Source organism: Acanthopagrus latus, chromosome 12 (genome assembly GCF_904848185.1).
Source record: "Acanthopagrus latus isolate v.2019 chromosome 12, fAcaLat1.1, whole genome shotgun sequence".
Taxonomy (NCBI): Eukaryota; Metazoa; Chordata; class Actinopteri; order Spariformes; family Sparidae; genus Acanthopagrus; species Acanthopagrus latus.
Window position 1 is genome coordinate 14,589,807 of NC_051050.1, and position 22,103 is coordinate 14,611,909.

The 22,103-nt window shown below is 43.6% G+C and overlaps 2 long non-coding RNA genes across 2 annotated transcripts; one reads left to right on the forward strand and one right to left on the reverse strand.

Annotated features, from left to right (window-relative positions):
- Positions 1-16,393: 16,393 nt before the first annotated feature.
- LOC119030530 lies at positions 16,394-17,445 on the reverse strand. Its single transcript, XR_005078316.1, has 3 exons — positions 17,363-17,445; positions 16,571-16,656; positions 16,394-16,473 (listed from the first exon to the last, which is right to left on the reverse strand). It is a non-coding gene; the product is annotated as an uncharacterized LOC119030530 (long non-coding RNA).
- A 685-nt stretch (positions 17,446-18,130) lies between these two features.
- Positions 18,131-19,119, forward strand: LOC119030403. Its single transcript, XR_005078261.1, has 2 exons — positions 18,131-18,283; positions 18,948-19,119. It is a non-coding gene; the product is annotated as an uncharacterized LOC119030403 (long non-coding RNA).
- Positions 19,120-22,103: the final 2,984 nt, after the last annotated feature.

Consider the following 22,103-nt stretch of genomic DNA (forward strand, 5'->3'; position numbering starts at 1 on the left):
TACATATGCATGACAGATGTCGAGGCAATGCCCCCGATACTTTGTGATTAATGTGAAATGTGAGCTTGACACTATCTCTGCAGCAAAATGAAATGTGATAACTTTTAAAATATGAATCTAATTTAAGAAGCATGCTATTCTCCTCCTCTCCATCACTGCTTCTCCTTTATATATATATATATATATATAAATATATAAAAAGTACAGTGATGTCAATGGGCAGCTGTCAGCTGGCTGGCATTTCAATTTCAGAGAGGATATGCAGGAAATTGCTTTTATTCTTGACTAGGATGGAAGCGATAGCTGTAGTTTGGGCTGCCAAAAGCATGCTATATATTGTATAGGCCACATAATGCACAGTATTTAGTTTAATGGGCTGCTCATTTTGCCATTTCGTCAAAGTGCAGATTCAACAAGGTGCCGTAAACACTCCCTTGGGGAGGTTCGGTCCACGCCGACTCCATCGTGATGCATTCATTCTGCTATCAACACATTCCACATCATCCCAAAGGTGCTCTGTTTGGTCGAGATATGAAGAGTGCGCGAGCGCCGTGAGGAAAAACTGAGGTCGCTGTCATGTCCCTAAAACAATCTTGTAGCAATGTGCGCATGTGAAATGGCATCTTATCTCGCCGCGTGCATCCATTCGAATGGTGCACTGTGACCATGAAGGCCACATCCCGACACTGACACCAGCATGTCACATCAAACACCAGAATTTCTGCGGTCGCGCTTTGTTTTTCCGATCCTCAGTCATGCGGTCCTGGTGATGGGCTCGCACAGCCTCATTTTCTTGTTCTTTGCTGACTGGAGTGGAAAGTGGCGTAGCCCTCTGCTGCTGCAGCCCATCCAATTCAAGGTTAAATGATGTGTGCTTTGTGAAATGTCCTTCTGCACGCTGCTGTTGTACTCAGCCGTCATTTATTCGTGGCCCGTTAACGTGAGCAAGTTTTGCCATTCTCTCCCCGACATCCTGAGGTCTCAGTCTGCTTGGATTATCATTTATCTTCCATTGTGTCTCATTTTGTTGTGAACTGCTGAGGGAAGAAGAAACACGGTGGAGGTATCTTTAAAGGGTATCATGTTTGAACTCATTTCAGGTTAATTATGGGCCCCGTTATGTACTCTTTCAATTACTTTTACTGATTGAAAACTGATGCTTCGGTTTGGCGACTGGTCTTACCTGCAATCCCAAAGCGTCAGTAGCTGATAAGTTGGGAATGAGACTCAGAAATCAATTTTCTGACAAGCTGGACCTTTAAAACATAAGAAAAGAATTAAATTATGATTTGAAATTCAAACGGTGCAAACAGACTTTAATATACCACCAGACTGCGAACTGACTCCATGACTTAAGCTGCCGTTAGTGTGTTAGCTCAGTTAGCTGTGCAGCTAGCAGCGCAGGTTTATCCAGGAAGAGGTTTTCTGGCCTGGGGCTAGCTAGTTAGCATGCTAGCTTCAGTAGATATCTTGTCAGAACAACACAAAGATGGCTTTGACATAATGTCAAAAATGTTTTTCTTGATATTCTGTCTTGTTAAGTTTGAAAATGTTTTGAACTATTATTATGTTATAATCTTGCACCTTAAATTATAGTTCAACAGTTCACTACTTCTAACTCTCTTGTTTGCTTTCGGGTCAAGGTTTAAAGTTGTATTTATATTTCCTATTTACTGCCGCAATATCATAGAAAAGTGTGTGATACATGGCAATTACTGTATCTAGTCAGGAGGCGAAAAAAAACATTTTCTGCACAGGAAGAATCAAAGAAAAGAGGTGATATGTCTGTGTCTCTTTTTATGGACAAAGGGAAAACATTCAAGTGACCTAAAACACTCACAGCTGACCTGTGTAAGCATTTGAGAAGGGATATGGCGTGTGCGCCAAGGAGTGAAAAGCCTGGATATCACAGAAATACTGAGGCGTAAATGCCCCCCAGATTGTTAACACAGCCCTTTCAGCAAATAGAGAGGGTTTTTTTTTTTTTTTTTGCCCACAGGACTGCTGCTGGATGGATGTTTTAGTCTCGCAGGAAACTTGACACTGTAGTGCAGGACGACCCCAGGAGGGCAGCCAATGTCTGAGATGCTGGAAGTGGTGTGTCTGGAGCGAACAACCACGGCGAGCTAAAAAGTCACTCGAGTTGCGCGTCTTCCCCATTTTGGCTTTCAGTTTAAGAGCAACTGAACCCTTGAACTTTATCTGCATGCTTTATGCTTTATTTACGCGTGACTCTCTGGCTGAGTCACTTAACTGTTTGCTAAAATGGAGACAGAGTCTGTGCGTTCCATCTTTATTGCCTCCAAAAAGGGAAGCACAGAAAGTTCAGCCAACTGAATTATATTTTGTGGGATAAAGCACGATATTCTGTGTCCCATTCTGCATCTTTTCCGAGAACAGGTAAATTAGTGGATTTTATGTTATCAGTGGCTGTAAGATGTGTGTGTTTGTGTGTGTGTGTGTTCACATATATTTGACTTTGATTTGATTTGACGTGAATTGTGTATGGATAACATTCCAGATGGGATCGCAGTGCATTCTGTTGCTTTTCACTGGTCATTTCAGGCCGTTTAGTCTCGACGACACATTATTTTAAGCGGTCATAGAGACAAAAATATCACGTTTTCCCGACATTCCCTCTCCGAAGCTCCCGCGCTTGACACTAGTAAACACTGTCAGTAAACACTCTTGCTCCTGGGCTCCCACTCTGGACAGCTAGCTGCACGGCTAACTGAGCTAACCAGCTAACGGGCAGCCACAGTCCACGGCAATTAGAGGTGACTCTGGTGAGCAGGAATTTGACCAGATTGTAAACCTGCTTGGAATGCACGTGCCTGAGCGAGCGTGTTAGCTTCGCAGAATTTATCACAGAGCTCAGTGTGGTGGAGCCTCACACAGCAGCTAACATGGCTGTAGACTCCAGGTCTGTTGTCTTGTAAACACATATACTCTTCATCTTTTGCCGAGGGAGGGATACGCTTCTCATGTGTCAGACAATCCGTATTCCCGCTGAGCGCTCGCAAGACCTCAGCCTCTCCCGCCCAGGCTGCTGATCAATTAGACCGAGCGACAGACAGTCTGACTGATTGATAGGCAGACAAACAAACAGAGGGAGATATGCAGGCAGACTGATGATAATGCAGAGGCAGTGTAATGCCGTTTGTATGTGTCGCACCCGGCCCCAGCCAGCCCTCTCCCTCTTCCCCGCCGCCACGCGCACATACACACAAACAGGCCTCAGCTTCTTTCTAATTTTAAAGATAAACATCACTGAGCGAAAATGGAATTGGAAATTAATCACAGCTATAAATTAAGTCACCTTTAGGGGTGCCCCTTCCTCCCTCGTCCAGAGTTACAGGTAGAGAGCCGAAGTAACTCAGAGCAGAGCTGCAGGATAGGGAGGAATGTGAATGGTGACAAATGGCACAATATGATTTGCACACAAAGCATTGGTTTGGGGCTGGGCTTTCTTCTTCTTTTTCTTTTTCTTTTTTTACAACTATGAGCCACGGAGACACAGTGAATGGTGGTGTCTGCAGTGTGTGCCACACAATAAAGCTGCTTTCCATCGCTTTGGGCACACTTTACTGCTGCTCTTGATATCAGTATTAAAAGTGATTTGCGGCTCCGTATGTGGCAAGGAATCAAAACTTAATTTAGGCAGATAAAGATGCCATTTGGGAGGGAGATAAAGTGCTGCATCATGGGAGATGTGTTCCCCAGCCTGCTCTCAGCTCCTCACCCTCACAGCGCCCTCAGATTTACTAGCTCTTTTTTCCTGCTCCATAAAACAGCAAATCTGCTCGCCAGGCGACACAGGCAAATGTTAATGGATTCATTTGTCAAGAACCTTCCACTTATTTACAGTCCTCTTCCATTACCGTTGCTCCTCCTGTAAAGGGGAAAACCAGTGGCCAAAGTCAAAATATCGATTTGCCTGTCCATCACGGCCGTGAGTCACCCTGTAAAACACACAACGCCAAAGACACCGCCGCCGCCGGGAGTGTGTTTCTACATGACAGCTACACAAGCAGTGCACAAGATGTTTGTGCGCAATTATGTAATGTGTTTTTTTCTTCTCATGTACATTTTTGTTTGTGTCACACAGACTCAAAATTAATTTCTCGGTTTCAAAGAATCTCTCCGCTGCCCTTGTGAAATTAATGAACTTTACGCAACCAGTGCACATGTCAACATGGGGAATGTTTCATTTATTCATATTTTTTCCACAGTGCAATGGGGTTTTTAATATTTTACATGGGGTATATCTTATAGTGGAAGAATGAATCTGGGAAAAAAAAAAAGTAAATTAAATACAATCCATATACCTGAATGTTGAGAAGTTTCACTTGAGATTAAAGGGGTACTTTTTTGAATGAGCTTAATGAACTCTCTGAATAAACTGGATAAACAAACTGACCTTAAAGAACAACGCAATTTCATTTCCACTGTTTCCTGTTTTTGTCTATATGTGGCGGACCCTGCCACCTTTCTAGCCTCAAACAGTGTTCTAGGGACCTTATTTTCCCCCGAGAACAGCTTCTGTACTAAGTTATGGACAAAATACAAGTGAGTTTGTATTATTACCTCATTAACTTTGTAGACATTTAAGAGTTAGAAATTCTTCCCCAAAACCACATAACTTTAAATTTCTGTTGAGCCTCCACCAGGAGAAGCCCGGAGAAGGTTCATCAATGCTGTTTGTACTTGTACTAAGAGCGCCAGCTTTGATTATATTGGCGTGCTCCGGCTCCTCGGACCACCAGGGCTGCTCCAGTGTGCCTGCTGACGCAAGTCAGACCTTGACCCTGTTCACCAGCCACTGATCGAGCAGACTTCTCATTTGAACACTCAGCCTGGAGGAAGGTGAGAGCCCCACTGCGCCACAGACCAGATATCCCCCCAACAACACATCTCGTATCGTCTTCACTGCCCAGGTTTGGCTGTGCCGGCTGCCTCTGAATCAAAGCTTCAGGCTCCACTCTGTTTAGTATCCGTCCAGACCTTCCTGAGCCAAGCAGACATCCCAACCTGGGCAGAAATATGGCAAAAACATCTCACGGATACTGGTTGAGTAGCGGTAGTAGTACTAGTAGTAGTAGTGGCACTTCATAAATCCCTTTCAGGCACATTCATTTATCACACAAACATCAAACGCAGCATAAGACGCAGTGCCAAACATAAGCAGGTCACACACAAGCCACCCGCTCATACATATGCACAGCTGATTTACTGATTCTAGATAGCATCCCAGCAGAGAAACACTGGTGCAAAGTTCATTCCTGGAGAAAATAAAGAAGTTGTTTGTCATGAGCTGTTTTCTCCCTTTCCCACCGAGCCAAATGTTCCCATGCAGAAGAATGCACTTATTTTGGTTCCTCTGTACGTGCGGTTCTGATGTTATTGTTCAGTTTTATTGAGAAACCGAGGCTCATTAAGGCCCTTTAGATTACGGTCACTCAGAGAAGTCAACACTTAAATAGCAGCCTCCGCTGGTGGCATTTCAACGGGGGAGCAGCAAAACAATATCCACAAGGCAGTAACGGGATGTCTGTGATTCATTGTTTAATAAACACTGAGTACATCCTTGAAGAAAAAAAGCATTTACTCTCTTTCCGGGGCGCGCTGCGACTCAAATCCACAGAGGATCCCACATGGCCTTTGCTAACTATATAAAAGCTTCTGATTATCTCTCGCTCACCTCAGCTCGCGGGCCATCGAAGGCAGAACCATCCGTACATCTGTTTCATCCCTCTCCCCCTTCATTTCCTCTTTTCCTCTCATTCTTTTTTTTTTCCTTTTCTACAATCCCCACCTCCCATCCGGGGAAATGGTTTGGCCTTTCTGAAGTAAACAGGCATTAATCACTCCTTGAGAGAGAATTGTCCGGGGGACAGCCCAAGGCATTTGAAGGGGGCCACACAGAGGCACATGGGACAAGGAGATAGATGCTGTAGGGGTGCGGGGTGTTGTGGCCCCCTATGGGAAGTGTACAACACCAGCTGATGGGGTCAGCGTGTCCACCTTGGGTAAGTGTGTCAAGGACAGCGAGGGGAGGAGGTGGGAGTTTGGCTCCGGGTGGAACACGCGCGCCTTTAAACTAGAGCAGTGGGCTGACTGAGAAATTTCTTTGTTTCATCTTTAGTTTCTGTTTTTCCCCTCTTTGTACAAGAAGACAAAGAGTTCACACATGTGGATGAGCATAAATTAATAAGTGGATCCGTCATGAATATGTGAAAGCGTGAACAAAAAAAACATCACACGCTTTCACTGGCAAATGTCAGAAAAAGATCCACTGTTTACTTTCACTTCTGCCAACAAAATTAAGACGTGGGTGCTGTATTATTTTGTATCCTTTGACATTTCAAATCTCTGATATTTAAAAGAAAGTCTACTTGTAGCAGAAAATGTAATGATATAACTTCAAAATAATGTGCACCCCCCCAATCGAGAAAATGAGGACAAATATTTGATTTGTTGGTTTTTGATGCATTGTGCTCAACATCAGTTGTAAGACAATCTAAGACAGTTTATGAGCCGTGAACAGAAAGTACCATTTGAATCATAATTACTTGTTCTCCTCGAGTGACCACATTAACAGACATCGTCTTTTTATAGCTCTTTATGAATAATGTAAAATGTGATATTTAAACAAACTGTGGATATTATTGACTTCTACAACAGACTACTGTACGATCACGTTCATCACTCTTGACATTTGTGCTTTAATTTGTGCTATTAATCTATAAAAAATTGTAATGGGTGAACGCGGAGCAACAAAATGTGGCATTCTGTATGCTCCTAGCATTGCATTATCTGCCCCCTCAGGGGGTTGCTAGTTTGCTGTAGCCAGGAACATTACATTAAAACCTGTATACAGCGACAGATGTAATAGTGCACAAATGGCTCAAATTATAATCAAATGAGTCATGAGTTGCTCAGAAACAAAATCCACAGTTTTTCAGTTGCTTCTTTCACAATGTGAGCTTATTGTAAAGGTAGTTTTGGGTCACGTAACAATGTAATTACACTGTTCAGCCATAAGTAAAGTTCGCTACAAAGCCTAGTGTTGCTAATACACAGCGTGATACCATTTGCTTTATGCTATTGGCAGACAAACCTCATTAGAGACTGGAACTGGCTAGACTTCGAACACGGAAAACAAAACAAAACAATCATTTTAGACCTGTCAAACACTGGAATTATTAATTCACAACATATAAATGTAATCAATATGACCTTTAATGTACCACTGTATTAATTTGATACACCTAATGGCGCCTCACTCAACGGTATTAAATTGTACTCACATCATTCTCCCTGTATTGAGAAATGTGGCCCCTGGGTTAATAAAGTCAAGCATATTCCGACAGTAACCAGCTATGACTGACATTAGCAATCTCAGCTAATTAGTTCTAGTACTCGGGACATGTTTTATGATACACTGAGGCATAAATATGCAGCTAAATGACCACAGACCATTGTCATTCATTCTGATCATCTGCTATTTAATTAGAATCCACAGTGTTTGCCAACCAAGATGTTCTGTGTGCAACCAAGTATTATCCAGTCCAATAACAGCTTTGTGAGAATTATTCATGGAGGTCTAGAGTGGCAGTTTCTGTTGGCAAAGAACAGAGTTTTATCAACAGAGAATTCAAGCGTAATCACCAGGAAATTCAGGGAGCAACGTGTCACATGACAGATAGCGGTTGGTTTTTCAGTGATCCTTGGCAAGAAGTACCATGCAAAACATACTACAGCAGTTTCCTTTCTTTCGAATTCTTATTATCAGTGATGTTGCCAAAGTTTACAGAGAGGACAATCATTTTCATTTAAACAATGAAAAAAGTAAGCAGTGCTTCCTAGAGCCTGATTAAATTACATGCAACAGTGTTTGATTCTCTTCAAATCAAGCCCGGAGTGGCTCTTGACAAAACTAATTTTCTCGCTCAAACAAATAGTCTCAGCTTCAAATAAAAATTCAAAACTGGCACATCATTTCGTCGCATGTTTTCAAAAACCAAACATGGACCTTTCTGTCAGACTTTTGCCACGTGTCGTCAATCCGGCAGTCAGCTGGTGGACCACTTTGGTCCATGCTGAGATATCTGAACAGGTACTGGATCTGTTGCCAGACATTCATGGTCCCCAGAAAATGAGTCCGACCAATCTTACTTTTCTTTCCACTTATCCAGTAAAGTATCTCAACATCTACCGGACTGATTGGTATCAACTTTTGTACGGATGTCCCTGGTTCTCAGGACATTCATTCTATGATGGTTTGTTCCTTGTTTGATGTGAAAAAACCCATGTGCCTTTTCAGTCTCCACTCTGATGAATGGACGAATCAACTCGAAGAGGCTCAGTTGTCGTTACCTGAATATATCAAGTTTAATACAAACGCAGACCTGCTAACAGAGAATGGGAAAAGGTGTGAACAAAAATTACACATTCATACTGTATGTCATAGCGCCATATGTATGATGTCATCCATCGAGAGGTATCAGACAAAGTGCCTGTAATTCTTGGTTTATGTCATATCCTAGCTCATTATAACTTAAGGAGTCTGGAATCTCTTCAAGGATCATCTCTATCTGCACCTACAGACGGGAAAGACAGCGAGTAACCATATAACGCACAAATTAAACATCCTTGGGAGACGGAGCATCAAACATGATCACAAACTTCCCCCACAGTGTTCAACTCAAACTGACACGCGGCTTCGGCAGTCTGTGGCAGATGAATAAAGACGGGATCTTCCAAATCTACGGGGGTTGTTAGCGTGACGCTCCCTCTTTAAGCATGTTTGTGCTTGTGGAAGGATAGTGACACAAACAGGGAATTTCATGCTGAAGAAGAGTGTAGTGTTTGACAGATACCCGCTTAATTGCCCAACTCGAACAGCCGAAACCTTACATTAGCTTCAGCCACACTCTAGTATGCGCGTTTGGGGCCGGGGGGGGGGGAGCAGCTGGTTCTGTCCCCCGAGCTCTTACACTGAAATGGCAACAGTTTCATTGCACACAAGGGCATGAGAGTGTTGTTTTAAGGCCGGAGCCTGAACCTATACCTTTAAACGGTATCCACATCGTATATTGTCCGTTAGGTTTTTGTGTGTTTTCACGAGTGTATCGCATGTCTCCGAGCCATTACAGCTCCTGCCTCCCCTCTGCTTGTTACAGCCGTAGCACTCAGCCAGACAGCAGGGAGACATATGTTCCTCATCTTAAGTGGTGCTTTAAAGGGTATTGATGGTTTAAAAGCAGCTAGTAAGTGATCAATGAGGAGACTTCCCTGTCCGTTTGCGTCAGGATGGCAGCACGGGCGGACGATAATCAACCATATTGATGTTGGGTCTTAACGGACTGCGCCCCGAGTGTACCTGGTAGAAGTGTTGTTGGACACATCTCGAACTCATTCAAATGATCCATCCTCGACAAGGCACCTCACTCGTGACGCTGCATATAGATGTGGTTATAAATGAGTGTGATGTGGAATTAGATCTCACATCACAGCGATATTTGTTTTGTCACAATAACGGCTGTGGAAGTAAGCAGCTTTAAAGGTCCTTTCGCTCTAGGTGAAGTGACAGTTGGGCAACAACTGGAGTCTTGGCAAAGAAGCAGCGACTCTCTGATTTCCAGTCGGCCAGATGGCTGCCAAACAGTGTTTGGGTGTAATTGGGAAGGAGGGTAAACGAAGACTTCATACTCAAATTTATCTTTCGTGTCTTCAGTGCCACAAAGCTGTCAAATTCTTTTTACAATTCCACATTTTTAATACTTTTTTTTTTTTTTGCGATTCCGGCTTTTCGAGCGTCGACTAATGTTTACGCAGAACAAAAAGTCGCGCTGGAAGCGAGCCACTGGAGTCCATTCAGAGACGATTGCACGGGATTGCAGTATTCAATAGCACATAAATAACTCGATTTTCCGCACAGAGAAAGTTTTTATTTATAATAATTATCTTTCTGTGGCCCCGTCCTTTTCAACAACCATCTAATTAATGGCTCCACAGTTGTCTGAATCGCTCTCGTTTCGGCAGCCTCGCCTTGGCAAGATCGCGCAGACAAATCCGAAATTCCTGGTAGATGAGAGAAGAAAGGGCAGCGTAATGTTCGGAGGCATGAAGGCTCTCCACTTTCTCCAAGACCCTTTCATCTCGCTCGTCTAAAAGTTGGGCCTGTTGTCCTCTGTTAGGGGTGTGAGTTTCAGCTGTGTTTTGAACCGACGTGACACAGCCAGGGATGTTTGTACATCCAGCGTTTGAATTACCGCGGAGTGAAGGCCTGCGTGGTGATGTATGAGCAGGATGTCAGGGCTGTCTGTTAACAGTGATTTATGAACGCTTGAGGGGGGAGCAACGCCGGGTTGCGGTAATGCAGTCAGACCGAGAGAGAAAAAAAAAAAGCTACTGTAAACACACCTAATGACGGCTCACACAGGAATCCATTACACCTTTTCACATTCTCTTATGATATTGAATGAGAGGGCGTCTCATTCCCGGGGAAAACAAAAGGGGGCCAAAATAGTTCTCATTTAAGCACTGCTCTGAATCCTGACTGTGCTAGTGAGTCGCTACAACAAGAAATGATAGTAGAATGATGTGGATGCTCAAGACGATGCGGTCAGGTTTTCAGACTGCATCAGGATGTTCCGACCCGGATCGTGTTCTTCTGTAACACGAAGCTCGGACTCATCACAAAAATTCCAATAAGCGGCAGAGACATTTTGCCAGAGAGCATCCTGTGGAGTTCCTGGTGGCGAGCAGCGCCGATGGGTGGGGTCAGTGTGTCAAACTCCAATCCTGCCCCATTACTCAGCACAGGTCCCATTAACGTATCAGCCATCCGATCTGCACAGCTGCAGAACAAGGAGGGGAGGGGAGGGGGGGGACTGGCATGTAAACACAAAGAGCAAGGAAACTCAGGGAGACGGGGGGGCGAACGTGGAGAGCCGGGTTTGTCGTTGACCAAAGTGCAAGCCATTACTGCTCCTCACCGCTGGAGCATGGAAGCAAACTGTCAGCGCGAGGTCAAATCAATCGGAGAGCAGCTGATTTACTTTGGGGCTCCCCAGAGGTCACGAGCGAGTGAAAAAAAAAAGAGAAGCACGGAAGACAAAGTTGAAGTGTATCTCTGCGCTCGACACAGAAGAGGGCAAAAAGGCGCGCGTGTCCGACTCATGTGTGGTCGCAGGGTGAGCATCCTTTCTCTGGGAATGACCTGCTCGTCTCATTAATAGCTTGCTGCTGGAGGGGAACAATATGCTAACCGAGCGGGCAAAAATGTAAATCTAAATATTTTCTCCCCTCCCTTTTCCACGGTCAGACACACATATACACACACACACACTTTTACAGTCACAGTGCATTTAATTATTCAGCTCATGAAGCACTTACATTCGCGATAGGTAAGGACTTTAATTTGTAAATAAATGTGTGGGACTAACAAGGGGACACTTCATCTCATTTCTTTGGCTGACTGTGCAGCTCCATTCACGTAAGAGTAACTGTTAATGGAAGACTGTGTACACCAGGTACTATATTGTTCCACAAATCTGTTTTTAGCCCTATAAGCTTTAATGCACCGCAATGAGTAAATATGCTCGTGTTCACTTGCGGGGGAAACGAGCAAATACAAAAAAACCCCACAAAATGTTTTGAAAAAAATGTGCCTGAATCTCACTCGCCAAAAACAATTATGCAAAAGTGTTTTAGAGAGGCGTACCAAAAAAATAAAACAAATGCTGCAGACAAACTCAACCCGAGCAGTCCCCACCTGCCTCTGTGTATTGAACAGAAAACAGTAACAGTAAAAAATGAACAGCTACTTCAGAAGATCATCTTATCGATCCGACCCGCTGTAAGCAAGAGCGAACCAGACACTGAGTGGGTGTTGATAAAAAAAATTTTAAAAAACCCAAAAAACAAAAGAAGACTTTTTAATTCCTGTTTTGTTGTTTGTCTGCACCAGATTGGAGCCTGGAGAGCTTCCACAGGACCCCCCGCTGAGACGGGCTGCGGAGGGAGAGGCCCGGCTTTCAGGCAGACTTCACTCCACGCTCCGGGACAGGAGAGAGGGGATGTGGTGGGGGTCCCTCTCGGGGCGGAGGGGCGGGTGATATCCCCGGACCCCTGCTCTGTTTCTGCTCCAGGTTACACCGGCTATAGCAGGGGGTCCTCCTTTTTCTTGTCCCTGAAGAGTCTCCTCACCCTGGATGAGCCTCAATTAGAGGGAAGGCTGAAATCAAACGCTGAATACTTCATCAACCAGCCCCGAAAAGGACGGAGGAGATTAACTGATTTCCATCCAAAATGTGAGCTGCCTAAATCTTGCATTGATTTACATCAATTTATTCATTTATTGGTGGGAATTAACTTATTAAAGGTGCAATATGTAAGAATTTTTGTTGAAAAAGTTGTTACACATATCAACAGAATGTGAAGAAATAAGAGTCTGGACGTCATCTCAAAGATATCAACATGTTATGTTGAAGAGATACCGGCTGTAGTTAGCCTCGCCAACCAGCTAGCATCAGTCTGTTCCTACCAGGCAGTACCAGTCCAGACCGCTAGCTGCACGGCTAATGGACCTAACTAGCCTAACAGCAGCTACAGTCCGCAGCAGTTAGCAGTTACTTGGGTTGGTTTGCTGCCCCTCATTTGTTTGGAGTACGAATTCAAAAAGGTTGCCAGTTCTTACATGCTGCACCTTTAAGTATTACTGTAGATTCTTAACAGTGTTTTTTTTGTCATGCAACAGAACCTTTGATGCCATTTATTGAGCTACTTATCTTCTTATTTTCTTCATTATATCACAAAAGTCTTCTGCGCTTAACTGTTGTTTGTCTTGCTGGAGTACAGTGGTGGAAATATACCTCCCAACGACTTTGTTTCATCACCGTTTTTTGTTTTTTTTTTTCTTTCTTTTTAGAGAGATTTGTTATTTACATTTGAAAGCACAAATTCTGGAAAATGTTTGAAATGCAAATATGTGCTCGCTCGCAACCAAATGATTAGCATTCTGACTGGCACTCGGAGAGTTTTCTGCAAGCAAAAGCCTGCCTCCTTGTTCCTCCCACACCTCTTTCTTCTGTTGGGCCTGGCTATCTTGTAGGTACAATGCAAACACTACTGGTCTCAATTTCATCGACATTGTTGCTACACTTAAGTGCAGTAACCTAATCTCTTCTGAAACAGAAGGGTTTCAACCTTAGCCGGCGGGCTGGGAGGGGAGGGGAGGGGGGCTGAGTGGAAGTGGAGGAGGGTGTTGTCACCGCACTTTACAGCATTATGGCGTACTGTAGAAGTGGCAGGGGGGCCTCGGGGTCATTTAGATAGGGTTCCTCTTGCCTGAGGTGTTAAATTCAAAACCACATTTATTATCACACACACAAAAAAAAGCTTTTCTTTCAGCATCTGCTCACTTAACTTTAATTATAGCTTCCTTTCAGGGGAGGGAAGGCCATTAAGCTGGGCTGGGTCCGTCATTCTCTCCTCTCTCTCTCTCTCTCTCTCGGCGTGGTGTGGAACACTGTGTCATGGCTGGATAGAGCTCTGATATATGGAAAGGTGAAATGTATTCTTCCTCCTCGCTGTGCCGGTAAACACTCCACGAGAGATCTCCACAATCCCGAAGGATTGAGACGAGCAATTTGAAGTAGAACGTTTCAAAAGGAAAGAAAGTGGAAGCGGTGGAATGAAAGGCTCGGTCTGCAGCTGTCGCCACTGTAAACACGATCCACGCATTAAAGACTATACCGTGTTTTGGCCCGTGTGTGCGTATGTGTGTGTGTGTGTGTGTGTGAGAGAGAGGGAGTTTGGCTTCACCAGTGTGCACTTTTTGTCTGCGCACGTGTGTGTTTATCCTTCTATAGGCCTCGTGCGCTTGGCCCATTTTTCCTCATTGTGCTGCGAGTGCCCCACTGGGGAGGAAGACGAGGGAGATTAACTATGTTTCCTGTTGGTGAGGCTTTGATGTTAAGTCCCGGGGGAAACGCTGTTCAGTCACATTTTCCCTTCATCTGCTGTGTGTCATTCAACGCAACCAACAACCACCGCCAAAGTCACCGAGCCCTTCGCGCCGGTTTTTCGCCCGCCTGCGCTTTTTAGAGACATCAGTCATGTCGCGAGAGTGAGACCGCAAGTTTTTTGACCTCAACTTTGGCGAAAAAAGGGCTGTTTTGTTTTTTGGATGAGAAAGCGCGGGGGAGCTGTACCAAAAACACGGGGAACTGTAGGTCTTCGTGCGCTCCCAATCGTGTTGGTGGTAATTATATCGCTGACATCATCCTATAGAGGAAGGTTATCTCCTCAACAGAAGACATTACACGCCCAAGCCAGCACAAAACAATAAAAGTGAAACAGTGAGGTGATCATAAAGTCCGAAGACTAGCACCAGATCATTCATACATAATTGATCCCTTTTTAAAGTACTCTGATTCAGCGTTAGACTGCTGGAACTCCGTCTGACTAAAGAAGCACAGTTTTCACAATGAAAGGATCGAAATCGATGCAGCAGAACAGAAGATGTTTTTTTTTTTTTTTTTTACTCATTGCATTCTTCTCTCTCGTCTTCACCTTGAGCTCAGCTCCCCACGTTGCAACTCCGCCACCGACAGTTCAGTCACAGTTTCAGGCGTGTTACAACAGCAGCAGGTAATGTAGCCTTGAGTTGTTAGCCTCAAGCGGAGATGAGGCCCTGGACTACAGAGATTAGTGTTTTTCTATGGCGACAACCTCTGATTTTTTTTTTCTTTTTTTATATTCAAACTCTCAGTCTACACTGGAGCTTCAAATTGCCAGGAATGTGGTGCTACAAAAGGTTTTAAACAACTTTCTTTAGATATAGAAGCACTCCCAAAGAACTGTAAACAGACTTCTGAATGTGATGTCAGCAGAGTTACCCTTTAAAGGTGCAATATGTAAAAAAATCTATAAGAATTCCTCCTCCAATCAACAGAGTAACCGCTAATTTTACCAGGGAGCACATTATAGTCCCCCAGTAGATGCACCCACCCACTGGGCCTAAGAAGAAGATAAGCTCAACCCAGAGGGGGGACCTGGCTCCACGAGGAGCTTGTTCTCCATTCATGCGCTCTGATTAATACATGTATTCTTTAATTTTGAAGAAGTGTCCTTTACGTTGTCATTGCACAGACAAATTAGTGTGTTTTTTTTTCTTACAACAAAAAAAATAGCAGCCTGATGAGGGCACTTGACATCTTCGTACAAAAAGTGAACCATACTTTATTACATATTTCGATTAATCATTGTTTCCCTTTTTTACAAAATGAGCCAAAACACTGACAGATGTTTTGCGTTGAAATGACAGCCAGCAGAGAGGAGAGCAGGTTGAAAGTTGGACGGCGACGATGTGATTGAGCAGAATCCATTTAGCTTGACTGAAAGAGATGATGCCCGAAGTTCAGCTGATCAAAAGAGAAAGACAGAGAGAAGGGTGGGGGGAACTGTGAATGAATGATATCGTCTTTCTGACTGAACCCACAGTAAGAATATAGCAGAGGTGGGATCTTATCAGCGTTTGGGCCAAAGTTAGTTTAAATCATACATCTCTGTATCATCTCGGAGTATACTTTTAAAGTCGTTAAAAATGAAATACAACCACTGTCTCTTATGTAGCTGGGACAGAATATAGGCACTTATGTTGATTTTTACAACCAACAACAGAGTAATTTAAACAGAGTAAAACAGAGTGTCTAGCTCTGAGCAACAACATTGCAAAACACTGCTACTGTACTGCTGGACACACATAATTCCGAAGCTCGTAATTATCGTCTTTTGCCTTTGCTTTCATGACAGATGCTCATATGAACTCTCAATGATGATCATTGCTTGTTTTATCCTCTCAAGCCCTTTTCTGCAAAGAGGAGGGAAGGTATGTAGATTCAGCAATTCAACTGCCTGTGACGACTGGGCCCTGAAACGAAAAGGGGGGAAGCAGAGGTAGGTCTCCTACACTGTAGAAGCATGTATTGTTTTTCATTGTGAGTGGCGAAGAACTGTATATTTCATGTAGGAGCATGCTGAGAACGGGGACATCAAACATTGTAAACAGAACTCTCGATGGCATGGCTACAAAGCTTTGGTATCAGGTGAGCAGATTTAATGTGTGTGTGTGTGTGTGTGTGTGTGTGTGAGAGAGAGAGAGAGAGAGAGAGAGATCTCTTTTGGGAAATACTATCATGGCCCGATGCAGTGAATCCACCTGAAGCAATAGCAGATAACACAGTATTTCTTCCTCTGTTTATTTACTTTTTTTTTTTTTTTTGCATTGGTCGTGAACCCCTCTTTAGCTTTCCATTAATTATAATCGAAACAATATTTAGAGTTATAACTTTAAAGCATTTGGCATACCGTGGCAGCTGAAGCTCTCTCTCTCCCGAGCTGTCAGCGTGATTGACGATCGAGACGGTACATGAATTTCAAATCCTGGTGGAACATACGGGGCTGGCAACATAAACAGGTACAAAACTCCAGTAATAGGACTCAAAAGTAGGCAATTAAAGCACTAAATGTAAATCAGCTACATCCGCTGTACTCCCACCATTTCCATCTCGCAGGATGCTGGTGAACTGAGGAGACCCCCTTCTCTCATTTGTCCGGTCCTCCTGCTCAGTCATCGGGGACAGGCTGTAGAAAAAGAAAAAAAAAACAAAACAGGGTTCCTGAACCCCTTTGCATTCAATTATTGGTCATGTTTAAATCTCCCAACCCTAAAAAATAAGACCGGAGGAATCCAGGACGGTGGCCAGCTAATCCAGAGAGATAGACAGACACAGAATCCATTTGGATATCTGAGCGTTGGAGTGAAGCCAGGCACGGCTGTGATCGGCCCTTTTTCACACACCAGCAAACGCCGTTTCTCCTGCAGGAACGGAGGCTTCGCGTCAAGCAGCTATTTAAAAAGAAATATTTAAGACCTTTTTGTGTTTCCTAAGAGAGTTTTCATCTTGTCTTTTCACAAATGACAATGAAAGCAAACGAAAACAATAAATCTATCATTTTTTAACAGCATTGTCCCATTCCTCTATTCTATTTACAAGTGTATTTTATAATCTCTTCAGCATCACTGTAAGACGCTCGCCCTCCGGTCAGAGTGGCTTTTTGATGTCATTTCTTCGACTGACTCCAGATTGGACAGAGTTGATGAGAGGACTATGATTTACCAGATGGCACATTGTGTGTTCTTGTATTTTTTGGCAGTCTGACCCTATTGAATATTGAGATGAGATACCAGCTTGGATATTCAGAGGAAGGAAAAAAAGAAAGAAAAAACGGAAAAAAAAAAAGAAGAAGTGTGAAATTTCTTGGAGTGAGTGTGCTGCCTATCTGTCACCTTCTGTATTGGACTTGGATGTGCAGTGGCTGACAGCAGACATGGTATTGTTGCTGCGGAGCTGTGATGTGGTATTGTCAGTGGGAAATAATGGTGAGAGGAGCATGACAACATCCAGATGCTCACTTGAAAGCGGCAATTTGATGGTTACATAAGCATATTTCCACAATACACTTTCTGTGTATTTCTGTGCTTTATGTCTGATTGATATTTTCTGACTCTGAGCTACAGGTCCGGAGAAATCCAAACACTCTTCGTTTAGTTTGCAAACAAGCATCAATCAAACACTCGATGACGATTAAATATTGTGCTTAATGAAGACCTTCTGAAATACATGTGACTGGCCTTTTTTTCACAGTTTCACATATGAATTAAACATTCCCATCCAAATGTTCACATGAACTGGACATTTTCAAAACAAATTGGCTTTTTTAAAAAATGCTTGTGTGCTTGTGTGAAGTAAAACTCGTGTGAAAAGTAAATTTATGAAGGTATCATTGCTCTCTGACCAGCTTGTGCATTGTCTTAGATACATGTATCAATATAAAGAAGAGAGCGCGACACTCAGGAATACTCAAGTCTGATGTATTCACTCAATCCGACGGTGCACAAACACTTTCTGCTATCCGGCCTTCATTGATTCACACAAATGCGGGGGTACTTGAGGGTGCCAGGTGAGCTGAACAGGTGAATGAGATCCCCTATCAAGGTGGCTTCACCCAGAGCAGGTCAACAGCTGAACATCGTTACCACAGTCACAGACTTTATCTGGAGTGGAACACAGCAAACCATCACTGTGCATGAAAACTCTGTTTTTGACTCAGAAAACAACAAAAATAATCAGACTATATATGTCTGCTAGTCACTGTGGACTTCTGGTTCCTCACCCTTCATGAAACTGATCAAACCAAGAAGAACCAGGTGTCTTTATAACTCCCAATGGTTTGCATGTCCTGTATCGTTTGATTGTGTTTGGGATGACTCATTGACAGGCTTCATCTAAGTTTGTATCTCACAGTGTGTGTGTGTGTGTGTCAAAATGCCATGTTTTGTTTGCATATCAAAACCTGGCACATAAAAGTCTTCACCAATTCCATTTCTGTTTCTGCATACGATTGGCTGTTTTTATGTGTAAAGTGAAATTTGAACATGAAAAAATGTGATGTCACATGTGAGCTGGACATTTTCACAAGGGATTGGGTTTTTTTTTCCCTCCTCATATTGAATATTTCTCCATGTGAATCGCATACATTCAAATCTGTTTCCACATGTGGAACTATCACCACAACAACAGACCTTTTTTCACAGCAGCCATTTTGACATCAACCAGTCGGGTACCAGTGATACTGATATAGATTCTGTTCGTTTCAGGTCAGACAGAGTCAAGGTGCTGCTGTTGTGCAAGTTGGCTCACTAGAGAGTCTCCGTTACACTAAATGGAATGGAACCTTCATTAATTAAACCTGTGTTTACCTTGGATTTCATGTCAATATGACTGCCGTGAAAAAACGTCTGTTCTTCAGTACAGAGCCGGCCATATGGCCTGATCTGATTTCATTTTTTTTTTCTTTTTTCTTAAATGTAGATCTCAGTGCAGGTTGTATCTTTTCATCATGAGCTCTGGACCCTCTCATTAACCTCTTACAAGAGTGCAGGAGACAACAGGCAGCTGGACCGCATTTGGCCACATCTTGGGGACGGCCATGTGTTTGGCATCGAAGAGAACTCAAAAATAAAGAAAATTAAAAAAAACACTTTCTCACTTAGCCGCAAATTAGTAGTGTGGAGCATGTTATACAACACCTAATCTAGATGATGCATAGGGACACGCTGTTGTTCCAAACCGGAAAGCCAAAACAGACTTAGTCAGGACGTACACGTGTACTCGACCCAACTGTCTTGTTGAGTGCAGTGATTCAGCGTGTGCTGGCAGACGGAGACTTGACTGTTTATGAAATGCTCTCAGTGGGAAGTAGAGGCAGTGGCTGGGCTGCCACCTGGAGGTTTACACATGCACTTAAATTTCACTTTGTCATATCTGATGAGGTGTGAGACATCAGGAAACGGTGAGATGACTGGAAGACAGATACAAATGTTTAGATGTTAGGTTTGGTCCAGGCCGTGTTATTTATTTTTTTTTTTATTTCTGCATGAAATAGAGTAGGGAAAACATGTTTTCTGTTAAATACGCACACATCTGGAGTGAGGTTTCTCTGTTGACTGAGCCGTTGGAAGAGTCGGCGTGAATTCCCAACCTAAATAACTCAGTGGCTTTGCTCGTTATGGCTCTGGCCATAAGAAGACCCACTGCATCATGCACTATGGATGCGCGACACCTTCCTCTTTACCAGACACGGTGAGGGCTGATGGGAGAAGGGCCTGTTGTGTGTCACACTTAGACACAGTGGGAATGCATCGGCGGCCCGGGCCCCTCCGACCGAATGGGACACATGCTTGCAAATTTATAGAAGTATTAAACATTAAATGCTCTGATGCGATTGCGATTTCATGACAGGGGAATGGGATAGTTAATAACTGTCTCGGCGAGCGGCTTTCTAGCAAGAGACGAGCCACAATTAGGTCAGACGCGCTGGTGCATTAGCAGAAGGACAAGAGGCAGTTTCAGGACTTCTCTTCTTTGGGATGGGTGAAACGCGGCATTAATCACAGTAATGTTGCTGCAGTGGCGGCAGAGACAGCCCATGACGCCTTCTCTGCATAATATCCTAAAGTGAGCACTGCGTTCTCCCGCTAATTTATGTACTGCCACCAGGGCCGTACAGTAAAGCCTTCTGAAGATGCTTATTGCTCTATAGCTCACAGAGAGGATGAGAATACATTTGGCCCACTGCGCTGAAACTTTGCCGTATTGTTCCTGCTGTGGTTTTATATCTGCAGCCTGCGACTGGAGCCTGCAGTGCATCAGCTGCAGTGTGAAGGTTTGTCGTGGGGGGGGGGGGGGGGGGGAGTGTGCGACAACGAGGAGCTGGTGCTTGGTCCAAGCGGCCGTGGATCACCTCACCTGTCCACGAAAAGAAATTTAAGGGGGTATAAAATGAAACGAAAGGGGTGAAACTGCACAATAACTTCAGGATGAGGACAGGGGCACCTAACTGTCGTCCTGTTACTGTTATGCGGCAACTTCCTGCGCATGAATCACTGCTCATTTATAATGACTGCTTATTTCCTCATTTGTTTGAGTCCCATTTAGCCAACCGCATTAGATAATGTGGTTTTTGCTTTCAGTCACAGCATCCTGATGGTCCCACATATACTTGTAATTTGGTTTTTAACAAGAGGGGAGCAGTTTTGGGCAATTTGAGAATTATGGCCATGAGTCTTTTTGTGTTTTAACATAATTAAAGGAGTCAAATCAGCTGCGTTGACATAAGAAACAAAAATCTTCAAAAAGAAACTTTGTACATGTGTCCACAAGGTGAAAAAGTGCATGTGAAACGCTAAATTACATAAAGGCTTTATTTGCACAATTGTGATGCAAACTTGCCATTTCTTGCTCAAGGATCTACTGAAAATGGCCCTTATTGTATTAGAAGTTATGTCATGCACTGATGCCATTCACAAAAACACTGTAAAAAGGAGACATCTCCATAAAAAAAAGTTGTGTCATTGAAATCATGAACAGCTAATGACGTTGGCTGGCTGTACGGTCAGAGATGTCACGGTTACCGTGCGTGGTCAGACGAAATCACAGTGAAATAATTTTCTGAAAGTCGCAGTAATGTGGTCGGAGAAGCCTCGGCGGTGCAAAGCCACTCTCTCTCCTCTCCACAGTATAGCATCGTGTATGTCTGCGCCGAGGTGGCTTCGGCTGCACAGATGGGACGACACGAACACAAGGCGACGTAGATTGAAATACCAGATCCAATAAGCCGTTCCGCGGGTAACACAATATTGCACAGTGCGAGAAAAAAAAAAGTTCCTCGACAAAGACACTCTCCTCCTCTGCGCGTCTGCAAAGGGAGAAGATGATACAGTTTGTGCTATCCATCAGATCTGCTGAAGCAGCAGTGCACCTCTCAACGCCTCCCATCTCCAGTGCTGACAGTCGGCCTGAAATGGGAACCAGCAAGCAAGAGGGAATCAATTAGCAGCCCGTGCGTTTGAATGGCGGCGGGGATGGAGGAGATTTTAGAGAGGGAGGAACCGGAATGTTCTCTGGATATTGTCGGTGAAGCAGAAACACAGGCGATCAGATGGAGTTTTTATCTCTTTTCCAATCAGTGCGGAGAATCTTTAACAAGTGTGCGCGCGCATGCATGCATGCATGCACATACACACACACACACACACACACACACACCGCCACAGTGTTCAAGTAGCTGTACTCTGCATGAAAAACTAATTCTGTAGTGATGAAAAGATTTGGTGGAGGTGACACGCCAGTAATTTGCCTTTAAAGATAAAGGGATGATGATGTTTCCACCATATTAAGATACATTTTAATGTCATCGGGACTTTTCCTTTAAATTTCCACATTATAAAACTGTTCTTGTCTTTGTACGTCAGCCATTTTAGGCAAAAATCAGTTATATAGATATATCAAATGACAACTCTCGATGAGCTCCTACCAGCGTTTTCATCAAAAACCCAAAGACACTGAACTCTCTTTTCCAATGAATGTGAAAATATTATAATATCAAATACTGACTTTCATAAACAGTCAGGACAAAGCATGGCTGTTTTTTTTTTGTTTTGTTTTGTTTTGGCTCTCCTGTAAAGC